Source organism: Amblyomma americanum, chromosome 4, assembly GCF_052857255.1.
Source record: "Amblyomma americanum isolate KBUSLIRL-KWMA chromosome 4, ASM5285725v1, whole genome shotgun sequence".
Classification (NCBI taxonomy): domain Eukaryota; kingdom Metazoa; phylum Arthropoda; class Arachnida; order Ixodida; family Ixodidae; genus Amblyomma; species Amblyomma americanum.
The window spans coordinates 135702896-135721969 of record NC_135500.1 but is presented as its reverse complement, the minus strand read 5'-3'; the positions used below and the strand labels follow the sequence as shown (position 1 = coordinate 135721969).

Genomic DNA, 19074 nt, shown 5'->3' with positions numbered 1-19074 from the left:
ATATGAAAGGAACGGAGAAGGGAAGGAGGAATAGGGTGGTTGCCTTAACCAACGAATTCAGGCTGTTCCAAAATCAGGTAACAATGTCATTCCAACGAGTTATAGAAAAAACTATGTGAACTGGAGGCACGCCTTCGTCTGTTGCCTATCTACAGCCAGTATAGATAACCGCTGCGCAACATCATGGCTCCCCGCCAGCAAACTGATGAGTGGCAGTGGAACTGCAGAGGCTTCCGCCGTAAGCGGGGGAACTTGCAGCTCCACATACAAAATCTAAAGAGTCCGCCAGATGTTATCGCGTTACAGAAAGCTAGCAGTGCAGTAAAACTTCCGGGCCTTAAATGAAGGGGTAAAGAGTCCGGGAAGGCATACAACTGAAGGCGCGCATGCCGCAGGTTCGAATCCCTGTCGCAGGGTAGCCTCCATCTTGACTAGCTCATGTAAGCTATATGCATCGACAAACGTATGACACCGCCCGGAACGCTGTCGACAAAACGTTGAGTAACAATTTTGGTACGAATTTTGTCGGGTAAAATGACGTCAGACCGAGGTCGGCCAGTGGCGAGTATATGTATATAGACGAATAATAAGTTTGGTTTGGTTTATGGGGGTTTAACGTCCCAAAGCGATTCAGGCTATGAGGGCCGCCGTAGTGAAGGGCTCCGGAAATTTCGACTACATAGGGATTCTTTAACATGCACTGACATCGCACATTACACGGGCCTCTAGAATTTCGCCTCCACTGAAATTCGACCGCCGCGGCCGGGATCGAACCCGCGTCTCTCGGGCCAGCAGCCGAGCGCCATAAACACTGAGCCGCCGCGGCGGCCATGAATATGTACAGGACTGTATGAAATGCCGGCACTCGGCTTGTTGTGTGCGTAACACGGCCGCTTGATGACGTCACCCTATTTTTCTTGTCATCGCTGGTACTTAATTACACCCGCACTAACGCACATGGCACCGACTTTTCTCCTAATGGAACTAGTAATGGAACTTGCGCTGGGAACTTAACGGGGCCCTAATAAAGTTGCGGTATGCCTTGAATGTTAAAGGACGCCGCTTCACTAATATCCTGTAGCAAAAATTGGTTTGATGCGCTTTGCAGAAGCTGATTTATATGTAGTCTGAAATTGAATTTCAGCGTCTTCGCACTTTTCCCTCTCCGCTCGTCACTTTTTGCGCGCTGAAAGGTCGGGGCTCCTACTCAGGGCTCACCGCCGGGGGCGGAGCTTCCTGACCCGCCGAAGCTGCGCCGCTTATTGGCCGCGGCCATGGTGGCTGAGATGTATTAACCCTGAAGGCCTTTGACCTAAACGCATTTACCCCAAAGGCTTTTGACCTAAATGCACTTACCCTGAAGCCATTCAGCTAGAAGGCCTCCACCTTAAAGTGCGCGTTGACCAAAAGGCCTTTACCACAAAGGCCTTTATCAATGCCGCCATTGACATTAATGACCCTCATCATTTAGTAACATGATTTATAATTCCAAAACTACCATTATAACTACCTAACACTAACTAGTACTGTCTCCTCTAATGTATGCTTCATTGCCTATGACCACCCATTCCTATCTTATGGTCTACTGCTGACGGCATGCGAGACCATGGTGAAGTCACGAGGTTATGGTACCACTTTTCTTGGGCAACGCCGCCGGGGTTCGCTGCTGGCGAGCGATATAATGGTTCCGCATTAAAATTTCGGATACATCGGGATCTTTAACGTGCACTGACATCGAACAACCCAAGGGCGCCTTTCCATTCCAGACCGGCCGTGGCCTTCCCCCGGTGCGGGTGACACTGCCGCATGGAAATTAAAATCAAAACAAATGCTCGCTCCGATACGCTGAGTCACTGTTGTTGCTACGTGAGTTCTCACTACTGACGTAACGCAAACAGCGCATAAAGGTTTGTTTAGTGACACTACCAGCTGCGTTTACGTATGGAAGCCAAGCACGGTAAAACACGCACGCATTCCTGCAGTGAGGTAATGAACCGCGCCGCGGCGGCCGCGTTTCGATGGAGGCGAAACGCATACGTGGTGGTGGTGAAAGACTTTTATTGCCTCGAAAAGAGTACGTGCAGGGAGGTATGATTGGACCGACTGTTAAGGGCCCGGCGCTCACAAACACTAGACGCCCGAGTGCTGTGCGATGTCAGTGCATGTTAAAGATCCCCAGGTGGTCGAAATTATTCAGGAACCCTGCACTCTAATCACCTGCGTATAAGGCACGTTTTACTACACCTATGTGGCTCACTTTCTCTGGCAGCTTCATCAGGGCTATACTGAAGAGTAGTGGTGAAACATCTAATCAGCCAACGAGAAAGACTAGCAGAAACACACGCAGAAAGGAACATGCTCAAATCGATAGGCGTACAGACAGAGCTATAGCCACCAGATACAACAAGGAAGACATACCACGAGAAATTCGGAAGGATATCAAGATAGCAGCAAAGCCTTACAATATGCGCCCCGGATACCACGTAGAGCGAAGGGAAGACGCCACTGTTCTCGCCATCATCAACACAAAAGTCCGCTATGTATCCTATTCCAAAACTGCAATCCTAAACTTCGCACGAGGCCGAGTCCACGTCCATGCTTTTTGCGTAATGGACTCGCCCGTTGCACCCCCTCCCCGTCATGTGGAGCTGATGTGGAAATGAACTCATTAGTTCTGATGATGAATGAGTGAATGATTTTGAAAAGGAGGCAAGAGGCTGCTTGTTGGGGTATTGGGAAAGTATAGGACATGGTGGGACGTCTTGGGTGGCCGAGCCACGCTGTACACTGCTTTGGAGAGGCAGCTTATCTTAGCATATCTGCCAATATCTTCCTATATGCCGTTCGCTCCGGCTCTGGTCAATGCACGAAATTCCTCGTCGTCGATGGGAAAATCATGCTTGGTGAAGAGGTTGTCGCGTCCCTTGTGGAATTCTGGAGCAATGTCAAACTAGGTGGTACAGATCAGCACGGCACATGCAGCTGCAGTATACGGCCACTTCACGACGTCTACATTGCCCCATGATGCCAGCGAGGGCGGGTAAGCCGTTTACGGGAGATGTTTGACGTGTAGGCGGCATTGGCGATGATCTTATAAATGAAGGTCTGCTCATGCCGTGTGAGATAAGTTGAGGTAGCAAGGTAACCCGGGGGTGTAACGGCCTTAAGTCGAGCACGGCTTCTCAGTTTGGCACGCTCTAGCCTGCACTTTACCGATGACCCTACTGATATGTCCAGCAACTCGGCTGTCCCAACGTTCTGATAATAAAGTTCTTATGATGATGATGAAGGAAAGATAGGGCTAAGTGCCTACAGAAACGTATGAAACCACACCGCACATTTTATATACGGACGCAGCCGAACATCAGGGCGAAAATGCGTTGGCAATAACAGTCATAAATAACGAGCTAAAAAACACAGGAACAAGTACCACAATGCGGGAAACTCAGGCAGAAGCGGAGGAAATCGCAATAGCTATAGCCATCAATACAAACAATACCAGCCAGAACCTAATGACCATGACAGTTTCAGAATAGGTATGTAGGAATTATATGAGAGAAGGAATCTAAAGAAAAACGCCAAATATACTGCGGAAAGGAGGAGGAGGATGACAACCTTTATTTAACAATAAACATTGAAACCTCCCCGGGAAGGCTCCCCAGTCCAAGAGTCCTCTGGCCTTCCCCTCCAGCCTTGCCCGGTCAAACAGCTTGCGCTGTTCACCAGCTCGTGTAGCCAGAAGGGCAGACTCCCAGTAGGTTTTGTGGTTGTGTGAATGGGCGGTACACAGAGGGGATGATGGGCATGCCCAGATGTAGTAACAGAGTGCGGAGGCGCTGGCTCCGCAGGTGGTAGAGTATGTAGGGCAGTGGGTGGGGTGGAACAAGTGAACGAACTGAGGGGATGGTTGTCGCCTATGTATGCTCTAAGTTGCCGCCTATGTATGCTCTTAACAGTCGCACTTGCAAGGTGACAGAAACAGCAACAACCTGGGCCCCTGGACACGAGACCCTACAAGGCAACAATGGCACACTCCGCCGCTCGAGGACTGCAGGCCGGGCATTGCGAGAGGGCACTCCAATGAAAGTCAGGGGCTGATCAGGTACTATGATATATTACAGTATTTAAATTAGCGAGAATGAAATAGCGACAACCACAGAAGTCCTTGACGAAAGAAGAAATCACCATTCGACGCTTGCAGACAAACACGTACCCTCAGCTTAGTTTTACATCCAATGGTATATCAGAACGCATGCCCACTATGCGGAGAACAACCAAGCTTATATCACACAGTTTGAGAATGTAAAAAACAAACAAACAAGCAACAAATAGGAGGCGGTGTCCAGTTCTGAACTCGACGACCAGAGGAACCTGGTCATCACGGTCCGAGCGGCAGCAGCCTCCAACGTAGTCCTGGACGAAGTATGGATGGATGGATGACAACTTTTATTTCCAGCGGAAATGGAGACCCCTTACTACTCCCCGTCCCCGGCACGCAGGCCTGGAGGAAAGGGGGCCGCAGCCTCCGCGACTAAAGGCTAACAAATAGATTTTGTCCCTTCACGTCGCAAGTCCTAAGCATCTTTAGAATATCCCTCAGGGGTAGAGGCCGTAAAGAGAAAAGCCTGCAGCGGCGCTGGCATCGCCAGGGAGCTGATGAAGATGAAGCTGGGACCGCGACCTCGCTCGCGCAGTACAGAACGTTTTCAGCAACCGGCCTAACCAGCAACGTTAACAGCCCGCTCCGCCGGCTTACCAGCCGCGGCTACCGGGACATCCAATAAATGTGGATCACCTTCCACAAGCCTACTAAAGTTAATACAAGCTTAGGTCTTTAGTCGAGTGTGTTATGCCACACGCTTCCTAAATCTAAGAGCGGACGAAAGAAAAGAGGAAAATGGACTCCCTCATCGGAACATGCATCAAGATAGCCCTAGGACTCCCGATGTGCACCTCTACGGAGAAACTCCTCGCCACGGGGGTGCATAATAGCCGGGAAGAATACGCAGAGGCAGTTGGCATGGCACAGCCGGAGATATTTAGCAGCACCACCACGGGCACGGCTATCCTGCAGATGGTGGGCTTGCAGACCGACCGTAAAAGTGAAATCCTGGACGGGGGACACCACTCACGCTTCGTCATCTAAAATATTCGACAAATAGTTATTACCAATACCACCTTCCCCTATAGCACTTCTTTCTCTCTTTCTTCATTCACTCTCACCTTCCTTCATCCCCTCACAGCGCGGTTGAGGTGCCCACAGAGAAGTGAGACTGTTTCTGCGCCTTTCATTTACTCAAAAACCATTTTTTTTTATTTTACGGAGCACGAATAAGACTGAAGTTTTGTATGCGGTAGAATAAAAAAAATTGGCTTTGAGGAAATTAAAGGCGCAGCAACAGTCTCTCTTCTCGGTGTGCACCCCAACCGCGCCGTGAGGGAAGGGATAAGGGAGCGGAGAAAGAGAGAAATAACTTTTATTCGCACCCGTCAAGAATGACTGGGGAGAAGCCTGAACCCCCATTCACTTAAGCTGAGTCTTTACCAGCTTTGGCCTTTAGCCTAAAGTATTTAGCCTGAACCCCCATCCACTCTCATAACCGTCAGCCGGAATCCCTTGGGGTTCGGCGGCGGTCAGAGCGAGTCCGATGGCTAATTACGTTGCTCTAACGCATCGTGGTCGAGTAATAAGGTATCCCAGGATTCTACATTTCTATTCGGGTTGTTATAGGAAGGGCAGGTCCGGAGCCGCCGCGGTGGCTGAGTAGTTATGGCGCTCGGCTGCCGGCCCGAAAGACGCGGGTTCGATCCCGGCCGCGGCGGTAGAATTTCGATGGAGGCGAAATTCTAGAGGCCCGTGTACTGTGCTATGTCAGTGCACGTTAAAGAACCCCAGGTGGTCGAAATTCCCGGAGCCCTTCACTACTGCGTCTCTAGTAGCCTGAGTCGCTTTGGCACGTTAAACCCCTATAGACCAAACCAGGAAGGGCAGGTCCATACTAAGTGGACTAGATCTGCAATGGTACTACAGTGCGTACATCTAGGATTAGACTTCCGGGTGTAATTTACCATACAGCTGAGGGTTTGGAAGCATCAAAAAACAGGCAATCCTCGGTGATTCGTTTGAATCCGTTAGCAGCCAAACATTCATTATATCCGAGGTTAGCACACTAAAGTTCGTTATATCCGACGTGGTACGCTTGGGTTCGTTGTATCCGACGTCAGATACAACGAAGTTCGTTACATCCGAGGTGCAGACACGGAAGCTCGTTATATGCGAAGTGGCATACTTAGGTTCGTTATATCCGAGGTAACACACGAAAGTTTGTTATATCGGAGGTTAACACATTAATGCTCGTAATGTCCGAGGTTAGCATAGGAAAGGTCGTCATATCCTAGGTGGCACACTAAACTTCGTAATATCCGAAGTAGTATACATATATACTAACTCGAGGTAGCATACTACGTACGTTAGTAGCTCGGTGGGCAGGTTGCCACCTGCCACTGACTACTGACCGGCGGCGCTGGCCGTTACCGCCTGCGCAGACCCTTCTAAAGCGAACGTATTAAAAGAGAGACAGGGGCGTCCTAGTGGGCACCTACACGTTTAACAGCGCACGTTTTTTTTTTTAAAAGAAACATACACTAAACCGCACAGCACAGACAAACCCGGTCTCGGCGGCCGCGTTTCGAGGGAGGCGAAACGCAAAAGGCGCCCGCGTGCATCGAGTTGAAAGTCCTCCATTGGGTAAAGAAGGCGAATGGGGGGTAACGAGGAGTAGACAAAGCCTTCAGTTTTGGCGGTCGGCGCTCACTTCACACTGCTCTGATCAGGCCACTAAGGAAGCCATATCTAGCAAATACCATTTGGGGATCGGAATCAGTTACTAGAAGGGAGCGATAGTTCAGACGGTGGGGCCGGATCTCGGAACGCCCGGTGGCGAAGCCAGGGCAGTCCCGCAGGAGGTGGGCTATGCCACCGCGCGTTAGCGTCGTGCAGTGAGGACACGTGATCATTTCCTCTGTGTAGCGACGCCAGCGAGCCAGAATACGGGACGCGTATTACGCCGCATGGGCGAGGAGCTTATTGAAAAAGACCTCTTGACATCGCGTGAAAGGGGTGTTGCGCGTAATAAGTGAGGCAGACGTGGCCGCCTGCATTCGACGATGACTGAGGCTGCGAAGACAGGTCCGTGTGTGGTGCATCAAGGCAAGTGGTGTATTCCACGCCCAAGGTCAAGTAAGGATGAGGCAAGGAGGGCGGGCAGGTAAACGTGGACCTGCCGAAGCAGCCGTGCTGCCGCATTGCCCCCTGACTCGTCCGTGTGACCTGGAGTCCGTTTAATGACGACGGTTTCGGTCGCGCGTTCGTGGCGTTGGAGGACGCGCTGGATGCTTGTGGCAGTTGCGTCTGCCGAACCCCGGGTAGCAATCTCGTTGAAGGCTTCATGGGAATCGGCAAGGATACGGACAGATTCAGTACCTAGCTGTGCAAGCTACGGACAGATTCAGTACCTAGCTGTGCAAGCTTGCACAGCTAGGTACTGAATCTGTCCGTAGCTTGCACAGCTAGGTACTGAATCTGTCCGTATCCTCGCCGATTCCTTGCACAGCTAGGTACTGAATCTGTCCGTAGCTTGCACAGCTAGGTACTGAATCTGTCCGTATCCTCGCCGATTCCCATGAAGCCTGCAACGAGATAGCTACCCCGACAACGCTCCCCTAATCGCGAGGAGTTCCGCATGAAGAGAGGTACCCTGAGGTATAGGTGGCAGGCATAAGCGCCTGAGAAGGAAGGGTTGTCTTCTCGTATAACCCAGGCCATAGAGGCGAAGTCATTTGCTATAGCAGCGTTAGGATATATGTCAGTTGTATCAGGGAGTCATGTGTCGCCGGTGATTAGCAGCAAGGAGTTCCCGAGGCATGCCAAGGCAGAAGGGACGCATATAGAACCAGGGTGTCGTCGTTGCGCAGTTGATCTCAGGCCAGCAGACGCCGCCCTTGGAGAGTGTTTCCTTGCCATATTGGATGGGGCCACGACTTCCGCATGCCGCGTACTGTGCTCTGTTAACTGAGTTACGGCGGCCGCTGTCTCCACGAGTACACTCGAAAGCAGAAGTCTCACGCCTGCCTCACAGGCTCAAACACGCCGTGGTAGCGAACCATCGCACTGCGGGCGAAGCTCACACGCTCACCGCTCTGATTTCCATGTGCTGGAGCTGAGCTCTAAATTCCGCACTGAAATGCGCGCACAGAAAAGGCCACACTGAGCATAGCTGCCAGCACTGTGCGAAGAATTTGATGTATTTAAAAGTAAAATTCACCTAATTGTGACTGTCAAAGATAGATCTACGATGTAGCCCAGAAACTGCTTATGAAAGAATGAATCGCTGCAAATCTTAGGATTAAGGAATTTAAAGCATTAATTTTATAAATCAACTCTAGCCCCCATGGTTTCGATCACTGTTGGATTCCTTCATATGCAGCGCCATGATGGGAATAGAGTGAAATACCACTTGACGAATTTCAGGGGACCTTGATGAAATGTTCGCGTAAGTGAAAATTCACTGAATTCCAGTGCGGTTTATTACGATGAAAAGAAGTAAATATCCAGCGTTCTAAACGTCCGCATAAGGCATTTACTTCAAAATACTTCAAACTCCACGCGCGTAATGTGCATTTTTAAGATACCTGATAATCTGCAGTTTTTTTTTTCTGCTCATCTGCAGCATGTAATCCTGTCAACCGTCGTAAACTATTCGAGTTCTTCAACGCTTGTGGCACCTTTTCCAGAATGAAACCCTGTTGAATGACAAAGCTTTTCACTTTCCGCAGGTATGCGTTAATTAGCGCCTTTCTTTTGCTGAAATTATTGTGGAGCTTTGACACCGACTAAATCAAGTGCTTTGGCAGCCACGTACGGCTATCGCCAGAAGTCAGGTGCGAACCATACCACCTTGCAGCTCCTGAAGCTTATACGGTACGCTGAGACTGAATTTTTTTATTTATATAGCATTTTCATTAGTGTAATTTTTACTGTTTGAATATTTTCCAGAAACACCTTCTTTGTTTCGCAGTTTGCCTTGTGCACTTGTGGCATCGTACCTTTTTATTTCAAACCCGAATGCTTCCTAGCATGTACTGCAGCCTTGTCACTCGAAATGCTGTCTTGTTGTGTGGAGGCAATATCTTTTCTCAATTTGTTTAAGTCCCTATGCCTGCATTTGTACCTGTATTTTTTTTGGTCTTCAGTTTCGCCCCTTCCTGTAACAGCCTCTGATGAGGCTAACAGTATGATCTAAATAAATAAATAATTAAATAAATAAATAAACCAAACCGAGATACAAGACACACGAACGACAAAGACCGGCGCCGACTTGTTCAGGTTTCGTTCAGGTTTCGTGTCACTGTTTGTTTTACGCTGCAAAGTCAACATGACCATTTGACCAACTGACCGGAAACAGAGTTCTGATATGACGTCGCACAGTTTCGCGAGAGAAAGTGTGGACGACTAACTTTCTCAAGCTGCGCGTTTCGAAGGCGCAGTGCTCGTAGTTTCGTGGACGAAAATTTCCGCGAGTCTGCCGAAATGAGGACTTCTCAAACTTGGAAGCAATACTTCAAAGTTTTCAAAACGTTCGCTGAACTAAAAGTTGCAGCTCGCTGAAATCCGTACAACTGATACACACCTGCATTCGGATGCTACGATGTTACGGCGGGGGATTGGGTGGTTTGACTGAAAAGATCCTTCAAGTGACATTCGTTCAATAGGAACTTCACTTTACACATTAAGTGCAAAAAATGTGTGTGATATCACTGATAAACTCATCTCAGGTTACACAATATATACACGAAACCATTACGTAGGATATACGAAAGTACCGCTTGAGTTTTGTTCAGGAAATAAAAGGCGCGTGCAAACGTCATATTTAATGTGGGTCTTCAATTCCACCATAAACAAAAACTTTTACGCAGCTTGAACGAGAACTCCCAGCCTTGTCTTTATTTTTTTTTAATAAACGGCAAACCTAATCAAACTGGGGGTGGCCATTCTCCACTTTAAATAATAGGCGCAATTTAGCGAACTGTGACATCTATCAACCGTAACGCAGTTGTGAGAATAAAGTTATAATTTTTTTAATTCTGCAATTTACTTATTTATTAGGTAGCTCACGGGTTCCAAAATTGGAGCAGTGCCTAAAGGGAACAGGTTGCGTAAATGCGGACCACCAGTTGGTACGCAGGGTCGAAATGGCAGGATATGCGGAGTGGAAAGTAAATTTAGAGAAATGCTTGCAAAAAACTGAAGGGCTAAACCAAAATTCTGCTTCAGTTATACTCTATTATTAGTTTGCTTTTTCTAAATGCATAACGATTTATCCAAATTGTACCAGCGACTTCTGTGCAAAACCATTTCTCCCCTGACATTAGTTTCGATAGGAGCTCCCTACATTATTTAATAATAATGAGTTGGTCTAACGCGTAGTGGTCTTTAGAACGTTGGACTACCTCTGTGTCGGAGCGATCGTTGTGCGAGATTTATATCTTCAAACAGAGAAACAACAAACAAATCACCGAACAAACAAAAGATGCACCCAAAGACTCCATCACTGGCGTATCGAATTAGACGTGGGTTGCTCGCGCTAAGCACGCTTGAGCTAGAAAATTGACGTGACGGCAGCTTTTAGCTGCAGCTGGTGGGTATAAAGACAGTGCTTGTCACGACGAGATAACAACAATTACTGTATTACAACCATAATCAAATCACTTCCACACCGAACTGCTTGCAAAGGGAGCACGTAATATTTAGTTTCGTCACAGATGCCGCGGCAGCCAAACCCATATTAACTTGATTAAAGGGCTGCAGTAGCTTCGCGCGGTAGTTTCGTTCAGCCACCTCCCTACAGTGCTGCTTTATGTTTGTGTACAGCGTGTTTTTGTTTGTTTGCTTGTTTACGTCCCCTGCATTTTGTTTTCGTTGTTGGCGATGATGTTGTTGCTTTCTTTATCCGGTAAAGTCCTCAACGTATAAAAACCACCGCCAAAGTTCATTGACGCGATGTCAAAGCGAACGAAAGAACGCAATGATACAGTCAATGATACAGTATTCCTTTCTTCTTTCGCTCCCTCCTTTATCCCTTAATAATAATAATAATTGGATTTTGTGGGAAAGGAAATGGCGCAGTATCTGTCTAATATATCGTTGGACACCTGAACCGCGCCGTAAGGGAAGGGATAAGAGAGGGAGTGAAAGAAGAAAGGAAGAATTAGGTGCCGTAGTGGAGGGCTCCGGAATAATTTCGACCACCTGCGGATCTTTAACGTGCACTGACATCGCACAGCACACGGGCGCCTTAGCGTTTTTCCTCCATAAAAACGCAGCCGCCGCGGTCGGGTTCGAATTTATCCCTTCCCTTGCGGCGCGGTTCAGGTGTCCGCCGATATATGAGACAGATACTGCGCCATTTTCTTTCCCCAAAAACCAATTACTATTATTATTACGTGTATTCATAATATGTTGTACGCTTCTGGGGTTATGGTATAGGACCGCGAAACCGGTGGTCTCTGAGGTTACGTGTGAACTGATTTGCACTAATCTCGAAGGCCGTGCTCCCTGGAGGCGTCGACGCGGCACCGCGGAGCGGTCACTGTAGGCGGCATATGAAGCTCGGTCGATCCCTCCCGTAAACGTTACGCAAAAATTTCATGATCAGTACAAAAGTATCAAAGGACAATGGTCGACGCATCTTCCGCGGGTAATATAATTAGCGATTGTGAGTACTTTCAAGGGGCCACTCGCTGGCTTACTTAGTCAAGTCGAGGTTGCTTCATTACAAGCGCGAAATTCTACTCGAACTGATTCTTCGTTCCAGTCAGCATCAAGTGTAGTAAAGGGAGCTCAGTTACTGTGCTTCACGCGAGACAGAACCACTGACTTTTATCTTTATTTCCGCAGTCAAATTCACGCAGGTGTAAATAGCATCGGTTTAGCTCTCTTCTTAATGAAACTCTGCCGTTAAACGTTTCAAGGATGTCAGTGCCCGTTAAAAATACCCAGGTGGTCGAAATTATTCCCGAGCCCTCGACTACGGCACCTCTTCTTCCTTTCTTCTTTCACTCCCTCCTTTATCCCTTCCCTTACGGCGCGGTTCAGGTGTCCAACGATATATGAGACAGATACTGCGCCAATTCCTTTCACCAAAACACCAACCAACCAACCATACGTTTCAAGTTATAGCTTATTTCTTCTTTAGGATAAAAAAAAGCCTCCATATATAGCAAAAAAAAAAAACTTTCCGTGCGTCAGGTCTGCGAATTTTAAGGAAAAAAGCATAGAAATCGCCAAAAATAACTGGGCGCAGACTGAAGCAGTCATAGACTTGTAATAACGTTTCAGGCATCTCGATGCAATATATTATGAGTTACTTGCAACCAGAATTAACGAAAACAGCAGTGTGCGTAAGCATAGGAGTCTACACCTTCGTGATCAGGAATTTTTGTGCTTCAAAAATCTTTTTGTGGACAAATATAATTGCAGATCCCTTCCTTGCAGTAATCAATGAATTTATTATATTGTATTATATAATATTATACTATATAATATTCCTTTATATTGTAATATATTCAATGACACATATTTGGCAAATCCAAGATGTCGACCATCCACCCCTTGCACGGTCTTTTCTGAAATCGCTCATTTGCTAGAGCCGGGGGAAACACTGCAAAGTCCGACGCAGCGGACACCTCTGGGGCTCTCTTAAAAACGAGCTCCGAATTATCAGGAGCACGGGCACTTTCGCGCTTCACTTCCAACGATACATGGCTCGCGAAATCTTTGCAGACTGCGACCCACAATTTGTAGCTAACTGTTTTCTAAAGCTTATGCGAGCGACTCATTGGCCAGAAGATTCTATAGCTGCACCGACAGCTCGAAGTATTATGGCATGTTCAAGTGTTGAGCGAGGCTTACACGGCTGCGTTTCAACAGAAAATCCGGCAAAGGACGAAACTGGACCGAAAACTGTACTGTAAATTTGATGTAAAGCAAAAATAGTCAGAGGTCGCGCCGTTGCCGTTACGGAGTCCCGTTCCAAGCATCTGTGGGTAGCGCTTTAACCTCGATTTCGTAACATTACATCAACAAGCGGCGCGGCACGCTTCAAGATATGGACACGGGCCGGCCCAGTTTAATAATAATAATAATAATAATAATAATAATAATAATAATAATAATAATAATAATAATAATAATAATAATAATAATAACTGGTTTTTTGGAAAAGGAAATGGCGCAGTATCTGTCTCATATATCCTTGGACACCTGAACCGCGCCGTAAGGGAAGGGATAAAGGAGGGAGTGAAAGAAGAAAGGGTTGCCGTAGTGGAGGGCTACGGAATAATTTCGACCACCTGGGGATCTTAACGTGCATTGACATCGCACAGCACACGGGCGCCTTAGCGTTTTTCCTCCATAAAAACGCGGCCGCCGCGGTCGTGTTCGAACTCGGGAACTCCCGATCAGTAGTCGAGCGCCCTAACCACTGAGCCACCGCGGCGGGTGGCTCAGTTGATGCGTGTTTGTTTCTAATTAAATCGCGCACTGTCAGCAGCCATGAAAGTTCGACGCTTCCCAGTATAAAGCCGCCGGTATACGGACGCGTCATTTGTTTCGGCATGAAAGAACTGCTGCCCGATAAAATTTCACTTTGTTTACACGGCGCATGCGCACGACAAATTATTCTCGCTTTACCTTCTTCATGCGAGTGTTGTGTGCCTGAATTTACTCTATACGGCTCTAAATACATTCCTGTCTGCTATCTAGTCTTACTATTCTTCGTATCGTTATTTTATGTGCTCATTCCTCTACCCCGCCCCTTTTATTTCCGCCACCTGCGGAGCAGACGTTCGCAGCCAGCGGTATTACTGTCCTTCAAATAAAACCATAGCTTCTACAACTGCAAGGAGCTGCACGTATGACGTCACTAACCGACCTGTGACGTACGTAGGACGATGAAGGCCACGCGGGTCAACAAAACCGTGACAGCATCGGGCTGCTAATTCGTCTGCGAGCCTCGACTCGCACAGGGTGCACACGGACAACAACCGCCTATACGCGGCGTGCCATTTTGCACCCACTAATGACGTCACAATGATGGGAGATTTTCGAGGAGGAAGTACAAGGCAGTTCGGATTCGAGGACTCGCTGATGATGGCTTCGCGCACGAAAATAAAGTACTCATAGCCCGTGAGTCACAGACGAGGCCGTTGAAGGAAAGAGTATGTGTGCATGTATACAGCAGTACGTAAGGAAATTCATGGTGGGTGGAACAGCGCGAACAGACGATAGACGAGAAGAAAAGACACAGACAAGCGCTGTCTATCGTCTGTTCGCGCTGTTCCACCCACCATGAACTGTTACCAACTAGCCCGACTTTCCATCCTTCTTCACGTAAGGAAACACTTGGCTGACATTCGGGAGAGAAATTTACTTCTAACTTCTGCACCTAACATGAAAATTCGCTTGAAAGGGTTACGCGTTCCTGAGGAAACTACATACAAAAAGACAAATGTAAGTTTCTCATTCACATTTCAAGAGAAATCATTGAATGCAAGCTATAAAAGCATTCCCTTTTATGTTACGGCAAGCTGTACCTGAGAAAAAAATATACGTACGGATTCAGCAGACCCAAGCGACTGAGTGGCGTATTCGGATGTTCGCAGAAATTGTCGCAGGCTTGCCCGCATTAAAAAAAAAAGAGAGACTTTAGAATTACAGAGTAAAAAGAGAAATGATACGAGGTGAAGTGCAGAAACTGCAGAAATTGAGAGCTAACGTCCACAAGTGCATCAAAAAAAGTAGCCAGTTTTTCGCACAGCAAGTGCGGTAAGCAAAGGTGCACAAGGACTGACGACATGGTACACTCCACGACACAGGTATACAACAGGCTGCAGCACACAACACGGTTCACAATTCAACCCGAGAGTAGTATTCACGGGGAATAGTTGACGAAGAATTGTAAATAGTAGAGCATCAGTCGGGAACGAAGTAAAGGTGAAGAAAATGCCCACTGTGCTTAATAAACTGAAGAAACCGCATGAGGTCAAAGTGCGACCTGCTACGGAACATAAATTGTAATGAGGTAGTACACCAGTGTCGTTGCCAAGTTATGTATGTTTTCATTGTTCTTGAATGCACGGATGGAGCAGTATAGTAGCAGTAGCAATAGCAGCACAGGTTAGCGGCGCAACAGTAACTGCGGCCACAATGTGGCAAATGCAAGGTTGTTGTATATACAGTCCAGTGTTGAGGCTTAAACACTGCTGGTTTTAATGAGAGTTCGAAAGAAATTGTGAGAAGCTGAAAGGCTGTCACAAAAACTTACATGCCCAACGATTCTGGGCAAAAGCATTTTTGAACCGTTTATGAACGCAATTTTTTCAGATAATAAAAGATTTCACTACAACAATCAATACATCCGCAGATCACCCGAAGGCAGTCTTGTTTCTTTTTTCTATTAATGTTTTTGCTATCGTCAAAAGTGTTCCCTATTGGTTTTCTATGGAAGTCTTAACTGTTCGAAGCGATCGATGGAAACACTTTAAAAGAAATATTTTGCTACATATCAGAAGAATGGACTATTATCTTCGATATTTGCATAACAATCTCTTGCAATTTTCCAGTTTTCAAAATTTATGTCCGAAGAAGTTGGATATGTTTAAAACGTGGCTAAAATGTTCACATGTGGAGCGCGAAATAGTTATGGAACCTAAAGGGGTAACAAGGCGGTGTACTGCAGAGAAAACAAAATATTCTTGTCTAACACACACAAACAGCTGCCGATACCGCTTAAGTCAGGCGAACAGTCTCTACTGTGACAGCTGCGGCTCCATTGAAACAGTGCACCCCATTTTGTCAGAATTGTGAGCTTACGCAGACCAGCTAGCATCTCACGAGCACAGGATGAAGACCGCCGCACAAGTGCCACTATCGATGAACCGTGCTTTAACTTCTTCTTCCTCCCCCCCCCCCCCCCCCCCCTCGCTGCAGCAGCGCGCATTGCTCCCTTCATTCTCCTGTCTGGAGGACATTGTACTCACTGACAAAATTTAAAACCTTCTTTTACCACCCCTTGTCATATATTCACCCTACGCTGAAGCAGTTGCCAGCCCATCCGGAGGACATTGTACCCCCTTCGACGTGCGCTCGCCACAATCCAATGAGCGCTTATTTTTTATGTAATCTTTTTTCTGTATCCTACTCCTACTGCTTTTATCTCCCAAAGCCCCTCATCGACACAGAGCAGCATGTCAGCACTTTTCAGACGCCAGCTAAAATCTCTGTTCTTCATTAAACCTCACCTCTCTATCTCTCGCTAAAAGTCACAGCTTGATTCAAGGCGACACAGCGTCGAACTCTAAGTTTCGCGTTCTTTTCTCTTTTTTTTCTCTTTAAATTGAAACCGAGCAGGGCCACACATCGCGCTCTAGACATACACACGCGAGACGGCAGCATGAGCCATCGGGTGAGCAGGTGTGTGTATATATATATATATATATATATAAAATACAGGCAAAGAACAGGCGACTTCGATCGAACAGCGAACGCGAGGTGCATGAGTTATCTTCCTCTGTGCGCCATTGCTAATCCCTTGCGAAACCCGGCCTGGCTGGCCACCGCGGCCGCCAATTACGATTTTCCCCTCAGCTGACCTCTCCCTCCTCCTCCTCCTCCTCCTCCTCCTCCTCCTCCTCCTCTCTTTCGTTGCCTTCGCACGGCTTGCTCTTCTCTTTCCTCTTCCCCCGGCATTTCCTCCTCCCTCGCAGCCTGCTGCTGACGTCACAGCTACGAGTCGAACGAACCGGACGGTTGGTTCTTCCTATGGGCCGCCACTTTTTATACGCACATCCTGCTGCTGGCCGCACGGTTGGTCGCGACAAATCGACCCCCCCCCCCCCCCCCCCCCCCCCGAAAGAAACATGGCGGTCATAAAATCTCCTGCGCGCCACCACCACAGCGCTTGCCAGATCGGGCTCTCGTTCTAAGATGAGCCCGAGGCGTTTTCGAGACTCAACCATTGTGCGCTCCCTTCTTTTGACTTTGTTCTTCTGCCAACCCTGCCCATCTCAGAACGCGAAATCCGGGATACTAATCGCGCTGCCAGGGTCAATGCATATGTCGCGTACAGATCGAGAATAACAGCGATAGGAGGCCAGGACAGGCGAGTTGCACCTCGCTTTGAAAGCGTGAAGAACCGACGCGGGGGCTTCGCAGAACATGCGTGACCCGCGATCACACGCGCCGTGCGCACATTACATTGTGTTCTTTCTTTTTCGATAGATGACACGATGTTTTCCTAAAGCGCTCTCTTGCACCGCTGACCAAGATCCCCAATGACGGTGCAGGTCTTTCGCACGGAATCAAGAAAACAATGCGAGAAGCAAACAGCGGTGTCTTCGGGTTGAAATAAAAAGTCGCTGTGGTTTGAATGAAAGGTGCTGCTTCAGTTGCGCATACAGGCGCAGTGAAATGGAAACGAAGCACGTCCCGTTGTTCCGAAGTCATTCCCACCCACCTATAGCAAAAAAAAAAAAAACATTATAACCAGAGAGAGTCTAGGCGTGACTGCGTAAATTTACGCTGCATGCCGTATTAATACACAACTTTCACGGGCACGAAATGGCGAGCTAAGCGCAAGAATTCGCGGCGTCAGTCAATGTGACGATTTCCCCAAGTAGTATACCGGCGACCCTGACAACAGCACATTTAAAGTTATAATTGTTACCAGAGTAGAAGGCAGAAGTATGTATAAACTACGAACTGCAGCCAGCTATTGGAAAGCTAAAGCGAGCATATAGCACGCAGCTAACTGCACGGACAGCATTCAGGGTGGCAAGGCGCGATCATGCCAGAGCACGTGTCAAACCCAGCTGTGTTATGCGTAACAGCTGCGTCAACCTTGTACTGAATGGCGGCAGCTTGCATTTCATCAGGGGTGAGACGTACGCTGTTGTTCGCATTTACCCCCGTCTCCAAACGGTGAAGTTGCACAGCACGATGGTAAATGCATAGACAATATGACACCCCTTCGCACAATGGAGCCACGACGCCATATTCAGCCTTGCTACTTACACCGTCCACATCCCGCCCAACGCGTACCACGTTTCTACTCTCCGTAAGCAAACGAGCCCTCCACCCTTTGAGAAGAACTTCCCTATCGATTTCATCCTGTTGTCGTAGAACGTGAGCCGTCACGTTGGTTCGACGTAGGAGTCCGTTGCGTCACAGCTCGGGACACGCGCTCGTCGCTGTATGACAACAAGGTGTACGGCTTCCGGAAGTGGCGATGGCGGCAAGGCACGCGGTGCGATCCGAGTCCCAGTGGTTACATTACACGGCGCATCCGCCCCACGGCCACCCTTCTTCATCGTCTTCTTTCTGTCCGCGCGTCACTCCCTCGAGGCGCAGTTGATGTGAACAAGAAACCAGTTACTGACATTCCACGGTTGCTTTAGACACGCCGTGCCACGTTCAGCAGTTCAAAAGCGCCCGTTTACCGCAACAGAAGCGTGGTTGAGAACAGTCAGACGCAGCGCGAAGTGTCCTGTGTGCTCTTGTCAACGCGTGTATATCACTCAAATCCGAGGATGCAGCTGCGCAATGTAGGGATTTGTGTTTCAGTCACGTACGGATGCAGAATTGGGTGCGTACTTTCGCGCGCGCGAGCACTTCGAAAGAATGAAACCGTTGGTTCCCTGAACGCAGTCAAGGCAGGAGGCACACGGCCTAGCGGCAGCGGCGGCGCGAGCAGCACCGCGGCGGTGGCCTCTGCCGCCGAAGAATGTGAATGACCGTGAATGTTGGCCGAGAGCGGGCGCTAGGCCTAACCAGCCGCGCCGACCGGCTGACATCGGCGCGACGCTCGCAAGCACCGGCATAGAGAGGCCCTCCCCTTTTCATGCAAACGCTGACGCCTTCCGCAGGCCAGCGCGCTCGTGGGAGATGGTAAATTAAGCTGCGAAAACGGCCGGACGATTCGCGCACGGAACCTCCGGGACATCATCGGTTCGGAATCA

The 19074-nt window shown here is 48.3% G+C and overlaps 1 protein-coding gene across 8 annotated transcripts in view; it reads right to left on the bottom strand.

Moving 5' to 3' along the window:
- Nucleotides 1-19074, bottom strand: part of LOC144128387 (uncharacterized) — a 119542-nt gene that overhangs the window by 99828 nt on the left and 640 nt on the right. The gene's annotated exons all lie outside the window — the stretch shown is intronic.